General features: G+C 35.4%; 1 pseudogene; it reads left to right on the top strand.

The window, feature by feature from the left end:
* The first annotated feature begins 934 nt into the window (after nt 1–934).
* Nucleotides 935–8,554, top strand: part of LOC122327334 — a 29,270-nt pseudogene continuing 21,650 nt past the window's right edge.

The following is an 8,554-nucleotide window of genomic DNA, read 5'->3' as shown; positions in this document are numbered from 1 at the left end:
GGGCTGCAGCAAGAACCAATTTTTATCTCTTTGGGATAAAGTGTTTATTGATTTATATTTTTTGAACTCTGAAATCTCATTGCTTCAAAGCTGTATATTAATCTTAATTATATTAATTATTTTAATTATATCTCAATTTTTCTAGTGCAAGCAATTAATCACATCCAAAATAAAAGTTTTTCTTCTGAAAAATATATATATATTTTTTTATTTATACATATATAAATATATGAAATATATAACCATAACCTATTTTCATCAAATATATGCATGCATCTGTTTGTATATATACATAATAAATACACACAGTATACTCAAATTTAGTATGTAACCAAAAACGTATTATTTTGAATGCAATTAATTTTGATTAATTATTTGACAGCGCTAATATTTCTAATTGTCTGCATGTTCTGTTCATTTTGCATTTCCTCACTTTCATTGAGGGTTTATTTAGTATTAATTATATATTATTGTGGTTTTTATTAAAATGATCAATAAGCTTTATTTTTTATATGATGTTTTTCGTGTCTATTATATAATTTTTCGTAATTTATTTATGTGCATTTTTTTATTTATTTCAGTTTTAGCTTTCATTTGTTTTAAGTTAGTAATTCAACTTTCTGTATTTATTTTTTCACATGATTTTTAATTTTTAATTTGTCACATGCACATACATACATGGTAATGACATGCAGTGAAATGTTTTTAATGTTTTTCCAGCGTCAAAAGAAAAAAAAAAAATTAAAAATATATATATATATATATATATATATATATATATATATATATATATATATATATATATATATAAAATATAAAAATATATATAAAGAAGAAGTGTGTTTTTAGCAAGAAGTTTTAGCTTAAATAAATGTTTTTATTGATATTAAGCGTGCTGGAAAGTAGAACTGAACCGGTGTGTCCTCTTCCCATGATGCCGCAGCACATCTTCCACTACACCACAGAGAAGCAGAACAGCAAGCGCAGTGAAGATCCCTGACGCCAAAGGAGATGACGCCTGGAAAGTGTACTTCGACGAGACGGCGCAGGAGATCGTGGACGAGTTCGCCATGAGATACGGAGTGGAGTCCATCTATCAGGCCATGACGTAAGCAGGGAGACTCTCTAACAGGAAACATACAAGACAGGAGGAAGAAATCAGATTTCAGTGCCTTTGTGTAGGATTTTTCTCGGCAGGGTTTTGCTGATTGAAATTGAAAATGAGATCACCGCTGAATTTTTTAACGTACAAGTTTGCTTTAGATCATTTTGAAGATTTGAGGTTAGGCGAAATTGCATTTAAATACTTTTAAGCGTTGAACGAAGCGCGTAATCGCACCTGAGATTGTCACTCATATTTTGTGTGCAGTTATGCCGCTGAAAATAATACAAAAAAAGAATAAAAAAAGAATCCTAATGTTGTTTATTGTCAAAAAAATTACATGAATAAAAAGAAAAGCTTTGTTGCGTTGCATCCGGTTGGAAACCCCTTCAAAACAACCTAAGTATAAATAAAATAAATAATAATAATAATAATAATAATAAATTAATTAATTAAAAAAAAAAATATATATATATATATATATATATATATATATATATATATTATTTATTTATTTATATTATAATATATATATATATATATATATATATATATATATATATATATATATATATATATATATATATATATCTACAGTTGCCAGGAAAGTGGAGAGAAGAGTTGATTTGAATGTCAGTTATTTAGTTTTTAATATTAAACAGTCTAACTTCTTCTGTATCTCAGTGTAAGAGTGTTCAACTTGTTCTCTCTTCGGGAAAAAAAATCTGATTATTATTTGGTCTCGTGTTGAATATATATATATATATATATATAATATAAACATCCGTGATGTGAAGTATCTTATTCAGGACAGCTTTAAATAAACAATAACATGCCGTTTTCATGATCCTCTTGTTCTGTTCAAATTGTTAAAGATGTTGCACATTCTGCATGTATATTTTACGAGCACAGCTAATATATATAAATATAAGTATAAATATAAATGTATAAGTGGCTACAAAATGGGTTTTTTTTCTCAAAAGTCGATGCCAATATCTTGTAAAGCAGGGTAGCCCATATTAGTCTGATATAACTTTATTTACGCTTTATTTCGAGAAAACGTGAATTCAGTTTACTTCCATGTGCTAAAATAACTAAACCTGAAATACAAGTAATATTACCATATTACTAAAAACTAGGGATGTGTACAAAAAAATAGAACTTTAATTAAAGCTTAAAATGTAAAATTGGAAAACATTCAAATTAGAACTTTATTCCAACTTTATTCATTTAGTTAAGTAGAAAGGTTTCTGGTTAAATATTCCTTTTACTGTTTATTGTGGGACGGATTTTAGATGAAAATGAATTGCGTCGTGCTCAAGATTAGGATTAAAAAGCTTTTTGTCATGTTAACTAGTATAATCATTTCTAGTAAATATTTTAGCTGAATGAAAATTATTAGTTAGTCATCATTGTGATGCTTTTAGTTCATTACAAATGAGTTTTAGATGAAAATGATTTGTATCACGGTAAAAAAATGCATTTTAGCTGAAAATTACGTGGCATTGTGCAAAAGATTTATCTTAAGAGTTATATATATATATAGGTTCAATTAGATGACCGTTACGTTTATCATAAAACATGCTTTTTCTAATTTACGAATCACATCGTAGACCTCTTATTGAACAGGGATCTGCTGTAATAACTGCTCTTGGGTAACCCGGTCCTCTGTGTTTGTGTTCAGGCATTTTGGCGTGTCTGTCGTCGGGCACATGTGTCCGGTGTCCCCGCGGTCATGAGCACGCTTCTGGCCAACATCAACGCCTACTACGCCACACCACCCAGTCCACCAACAACGCGGTTCTGCCTCCGACCGCTTCGCCGCCTCCAACTTCGGGGTCCGTCCGCTTTCAGAAACACTACATCGCCTGCGAAACACCTCCCGCGCTCTCAAAGCCGCATTGAATTAAAAACATCTGTAAAAAAGATTGCTATCTGCATTTTCTTAACCTATTATTCATTCGGAATGCTGAAAAATTAAATGTGTTACCGCTCTCCGCAAAACATATTGTGCATATATAAATTAAAAATAATGTCGCTTGATGATGTGATGCTGAAGGCTGATTAATGATGCTCAAAATGCACAGAAATAAATTACGGTTTACAATATATTAACACAGAAAGCAATCGCTTTAAATCGTGATAATATTTCACTGTTTTTACTGTATTTTTGATTGGTGAATGCGCATGAAACGATCTTGCCGCAAACTTTACGCATACATTAAAATGCGCTTTACAGTAAAATGCTGGATAGCTTAATTTTAAGTGTATCAGAAAACGGCAACATACAGAAACCATGCCACGACATTACGATAAACTACTGTAATTGCTAAAAATACTTCACTTGGCCTTCAATTAGGCACAATATTCAGCAATCATATATGTATTGATTAACGCCTATGCACAGCTGGTGACTGAGAGTTTAGCGTTATTGAATAGTTATTGAAAGCATAATCAGAAAGTAGCAAAATAATTTGTCAAAAAGTATTAACCCAACTACACGCACGGAGGTCTGCATCAAAAATACAAACACTAAAGCAGCATTTCGACACGTAAATATGGCGTATTTATCAGCCCTATCATTTTTATTTGAAATGCATGTCTTTTTTTGTGCAGAAAGAGCGCTTCGTGAAGCTTTTGGATCAGCTGCACAACTCCCTGAGGATAGACCTCTCTATGTACAGAGTACGTTCACGTGTTCAGTGATGCGCCGCTGCACGCCGCGCTTCTGTGTGTACTGAACAACTGTGTTTCTCTCAGAATAATCTTCCCAGCTAGCAGTCCTGAGAGGCTGCAGGACCTGAAGTCCACCGTGATCTTCTGACCAGCATCACTTTCTTTAGGATGAAGGTTGGTTCTGCTCGTAGACCTTTGATCGTTTCATGACGTACGGAGAGTTTGTTTGCAAACGTCACGTTTTATCACGTGCATTATAATTAATCTGCAGCTCACTGAAAAATAACGTTAAATAATATGTGTCTGGAGTTGCACGGCTGTATTTGTAGCAGCAGACAAAAATATATATTGCATGGGACAAAATAATACGCTTTTTCTTTTATGCCAAAAATCATTAAGTAAGGGTCATGTTCTATGAAGATATTTGATAAACTTCCCACCAATAAATGTATCATTTGTGATTATTAATATGCATTGTTCAGAACTTTAAAGGCCGCTTTCAATATTTCGATTTTTCTTTGCACCCTCGTATTGCAGATTTTCACGTAGCGCAGGTATAAATGCAGATTTAATAGTTGTATCAAATATCGTCTGCTCATAACAAGCCGTGCTTTAATGGAAAGATTATATATTCAGCTTTTCAGAAATCGTCATTATGACCAGTCACAAATCAATAAATAATAATTAGATAAATGCAAAAGAGCAACCCTTAAACTGCAGCATAATTATCGTGATAACGTAAGATAAAACTAGTAATATATTCATACATTTAGTTTTTTTTCCACTGGTAGATAGATCTTAAATCATTTAATGGCATGCTTTGTGGGTAGTTTTCTTTTGTTTCTTTGTGTTCGTGTTTTGACGGTGTTTTTTTGAACGCCTTAAGTGTGCATCTGATGGTGAGATGAATCTCTGTTGTGTGTGTTTTTCAGGTCCAGGAGCTGCAGAGTCCTCCGAGAGCTTAGTCCAAGTCGTTAAAGACTGTGTGAAAGCGTGTCTCAACTCGACCTACGAAAGTACATCTTTAATAACTGCCATGAGCTCTACAGCCGGGAATACCAGAACGACCCGGTGTGTGTGTGTGTGTTTCTGTTTTCTGTAGCTGTATGAGCTGTAGAAATAAAAACGCAGGAAGTTTATGGGAGAAAATCATACACCGCTTCTGACTGAATAACTTCTGGTAACCTTAATAATCTAGGAATAATCTATGTTTCATTTATACACTGAACACTTGATTTGATTACTGTTTTTCCATACCTGAATACTTCTGTTACACATACCTGAGATTGCATTGAGAAAGCATAGATTTTTAATAGAAAGATAGGTTAGGTTAGGTTAGGTTAGGTTATGGTTAGGTTAGGTTAGTTCAGTTAAGGTTAAGGTTAGGTTAGGCTGGTTAGGTTAGGTTAGGTTAGGGTTAGGTTAGGTTAGGTTAGGTTAGTTAAGGTTATGGTTATGGTTATGGTTATGGTTATGGTTAGGTTAGGTTAGGGTTAGGGGTTATGGTTAGGTTAGGCTAGTCTGTGTTAAGGTTAAGCAGCTAGGCTTAAGCTTAGGTTAGGATAGGTTAGGTTAGGGGTTGCTTAGGTTAGGCTATGGGTTAGGTTAGGCCTAGGCTAGGTTAGGCCTGGGTTAGGCCATATGGTTAGGTTAGGTTAGGTTAGGTTAGTTCAGGTTAAGGTTAGGTTAGGGTTAGGTTAGGTTAGGCTATGGTTATGGTTATGGTTAGGTTAGGTTAGGTTAGGTTAGGTTATGGTTATTAGGTTAGGTTAGGTTAGGTTAGGTTGTGCTTATGGTTAGGTTATGGCTTAGGTTAGGCTAGGTTAGGTTAGGCTAGGTTGTGGTTGTGTTAGGCTAGGTTAGTGCTTAGGTTAGGTTAGGTTAGGTTAGGTTAGGGTTAGGTTAGGTTAGGTTAGGTTAGGCTAGGGTTAGGTTATGTTATGTTAGGTTGCTTAGGTTAAGGTTAGGTTAGGGATAGGTTAGGTTAGGTTAGCTTAGGTTAAGTTAGGTTTAGGTTAGGAAGAGGTTGGGTTAGGTTAGGTTAGGGTTAAGTTAGGTTAGGATAGGTTACGTTAGGTTAGGTTATGTTATGTTAGGTTAAGTTAGGTTAGGTTAGCTTAGGTTAAGGTTAGGTTTAGGTTAGAGGTTAGGTTAGGTTGGGTTAGGTTAGGTTAGGTTAGGTTAGGTTAAGCTGGTGGTTATGAGTTGTGTTAGGTAAGGTTAGGTTAGGTTATGGTTAGTGCTTAGGTTATGTCTGGTGCTTAAAGGTTAGTCAGAAGTTAGGTTAGGTTAGGACAGGTTAGGCCTGGGTTAGGTTAGGTTAGGCCATGGCTAGGCTAGGGCCTGGTTAGGTTAGGCCTGGGTTAGGCTAGGGCCTGCTAGCTGTTAGTTGTGGTTAGGTTAGGCTAGTCTGTGCTAAGGTTAGGTTAGGTTAAGGTTAGGTTAGGTTATGGTTATGGTTAGGTTAGGTTAGGTTAGGTTAGGTTATGGTTAGGTTAGGTTAGGTTAGGGTTAGGTTATGGTTAGTTAGGTTAGGTTAGGTTATGGTTATGGTTAGGTTAGGCTTAGGTTAGTCTGTGTTGGGCTGTTAGGTTAGGATAGGTTAGGCTTATGGTTAGGTTAGGTTAGGTTAGAAGAAGGTTAGGCTGTGTTATGTTAGGTTAAGTTAGGTTAAGGTTAGGTTAGGATAGGTTAGGTTATGGTTAGGTTAGTTAGGTTAGGTTAGGTTAGGTTAGTTGTGTTATGTTAGGTTAAGTTAGGTTAAGGTTAGTTAGGGATAGGTTAGGTTAGGTTAGCTTAGGTTAAGGTTAGGTTTAGGTTAGGTTAGGTTGGGTTAGGTTAGGTTAGGTTAGGTTAGGATAGGTTACGTTAGGTTAGGTTATGTTATGTTAGGTTAAGTTAGGTTAGGTTAGCTTAGGTTAAGGTTAGGTTTAGGTTAGGTTAGGTTAGGTTAGGTTAGATTAGATTAGGTTAGGTTAGGTTATGGTTAGGTTAGGTTAGGTTAGGTTAGTTCAGGTTAAGGTTAGGTTAGGTTAAGTTAGGTTAGGTTAGGTTAGCTTAGGTTAAGGTTAGGTTTAGGTTAGGTTAGGTTAGGTTAGGTTAGGTTAGGTTAGGTTAGGTTAGGTTAGGATAGGTTACGCTTAGGTTAGGTTATGTTATGTTAGGTTGGTTAGGTTAGGTTAGCTTAGGTTTAGGTTAGGTTAGGGTTAGGTTAGGTTAGGTTAGGTTAGGTTAGGTTAGGTTAGGTTAGGTTAGGTTAGATTAGATTAGGTTAGGTTAGGTTAGGTTAGGTTAGGTTAGGTTAGTTTAGGTTAAGGTTAGGTTAGGTTACAGGTTAGGTTAGGTTAGGTTATGGTTAGGTTAGGTTAAGCTAGTTAGGTTAGGTTAGGTTAGGTTAGTTCAGTGTTAAGGTTAGGTTAGGTTGCTAGGTTAGGTTAGGTTAGGTTAAGTTAGGTTAGGTTAAGGTTGTTAAGTTAGGTTAGGTTAGGACAGGTTAGGTTAGGCTTGGTTAGGTTAGGTTAGTTAGGCTATGGTTAGGTTAGGCTTGCTAGGTTAGGTTAGGGTTATGGTTAGGTTAGGTTAGGTTAGTTCAGGTTAAGGTTAGGTTAGGTTGCTTAGGTTAGGTTAGGTTATGGTTAGGTTAGGTTATGGTTAGGTTAGGTAAGGTTAGGTTAGATTATGGTTATGGTTATGGTTAGGTTAGTTCAGGTTAAGGTTAGGTTAGGGATAGGTTATGGTTAGGGTTATGGTTAGGGTTATGGTTAGGTTAGGGTTAGGTTAGGTTAGGTTAGGTTAGGTTGTGTTAGGTTAGGTTAAGAAGGTTAGGTTAGGATAGGTTAGGTTAGGTTAGCTTAGGTTAAGGTTAGGCTTAGGTTAGGTTAGGTTAGGTTAGGTTAGGGTTAAGGTTAGGTTAGGTTAGGGATAGGTTAGGGTTAAGGTTAGGTTTAGGGTTAGGTTAGGTTAGGGTTTGGTTAGGTTAGGGTTAAGGTTAGGTTAGGTTAGGTTTAGGTTTAGGGTTAGGTTAGGTTAGGTTAGGGTTTGGTTAGGTTAGGTTAGGTTACAATATATATAACAATTAATTAACAATTAGTTAATTCTACATTTTAACAGTTTATTTTTATGGTCTTTTAAATTATTTTAGTTTATATATATATATTACTTTGAACTTTTAAACTTCTGAATGTTCTGTTTGGAAACTTTAAGATGTTTTGAGCTTTTAAATATTTTGAACTTTAAACTTTTGAATGTTCTATTGGAACTTTTGAAAAGTTTTGGACCTTTACGCTTCTGAGTGTTCTATTGAAAAGTTTCCGTTGTTGTGAACTTTTCAACTTTGAATGTTCTTCTGAAAAACTTTGGTTTGAGCGAGAGCATCACGCTGGACTGAATGAGTTTGTGTTTGTCTCTTCGTGCTGCTTAGTAATTCACATTCAGAGCGCCGCCAGCGTAGAAGTTCTTCTCATGGAAAATGAAATATTGATTATGGTGGAGGTTCTGTGGCAGTTATGAATGGAGAAGAAGCGCAGTGTGACGTGTGTTTATCCCTCTTCTCGCCTCTCTCTCTGCTCTTCCACTGCAGAACTTTATTAGTAAGATTGAAGACGTTGCCTGGGGTTTTTTGACACCTCATAACTGCAGCGCTGACGGATGTCCCTGGTGTGTGTGTGTGTGTGTGTGTGTGTGTGTGTGTGTGTGTGTGTGTGTGTGTGTCTGTGTGTGTGTGTGTGTGTGTGTGTGTGTGTGTGTGTGTGTGTGTGTGTGTGTGTGTGTGAGTGT

The sequence above is a fragment of the Puntigrus tetrazona genome, chromosome 2 (genome assembly GCF_018831695.1).
Source record: "Puntigrus tetrazona isolate hp1 chromosome 2, ASM1883169v1, whole genome shotgun sequence".
NCBI classification, from domain to species: Eukaryota; Metazoa; Chordata; class Actinopteri; order Cypriniformes; family Cyprinidae; genus Puntigrus; species Puntigrus tetrazona.
The sequence above is the reverse complement of the archived record's forward strand: the minus strand, read 5'-3'. Positions and strand labels throughout refer to the sequence as shown.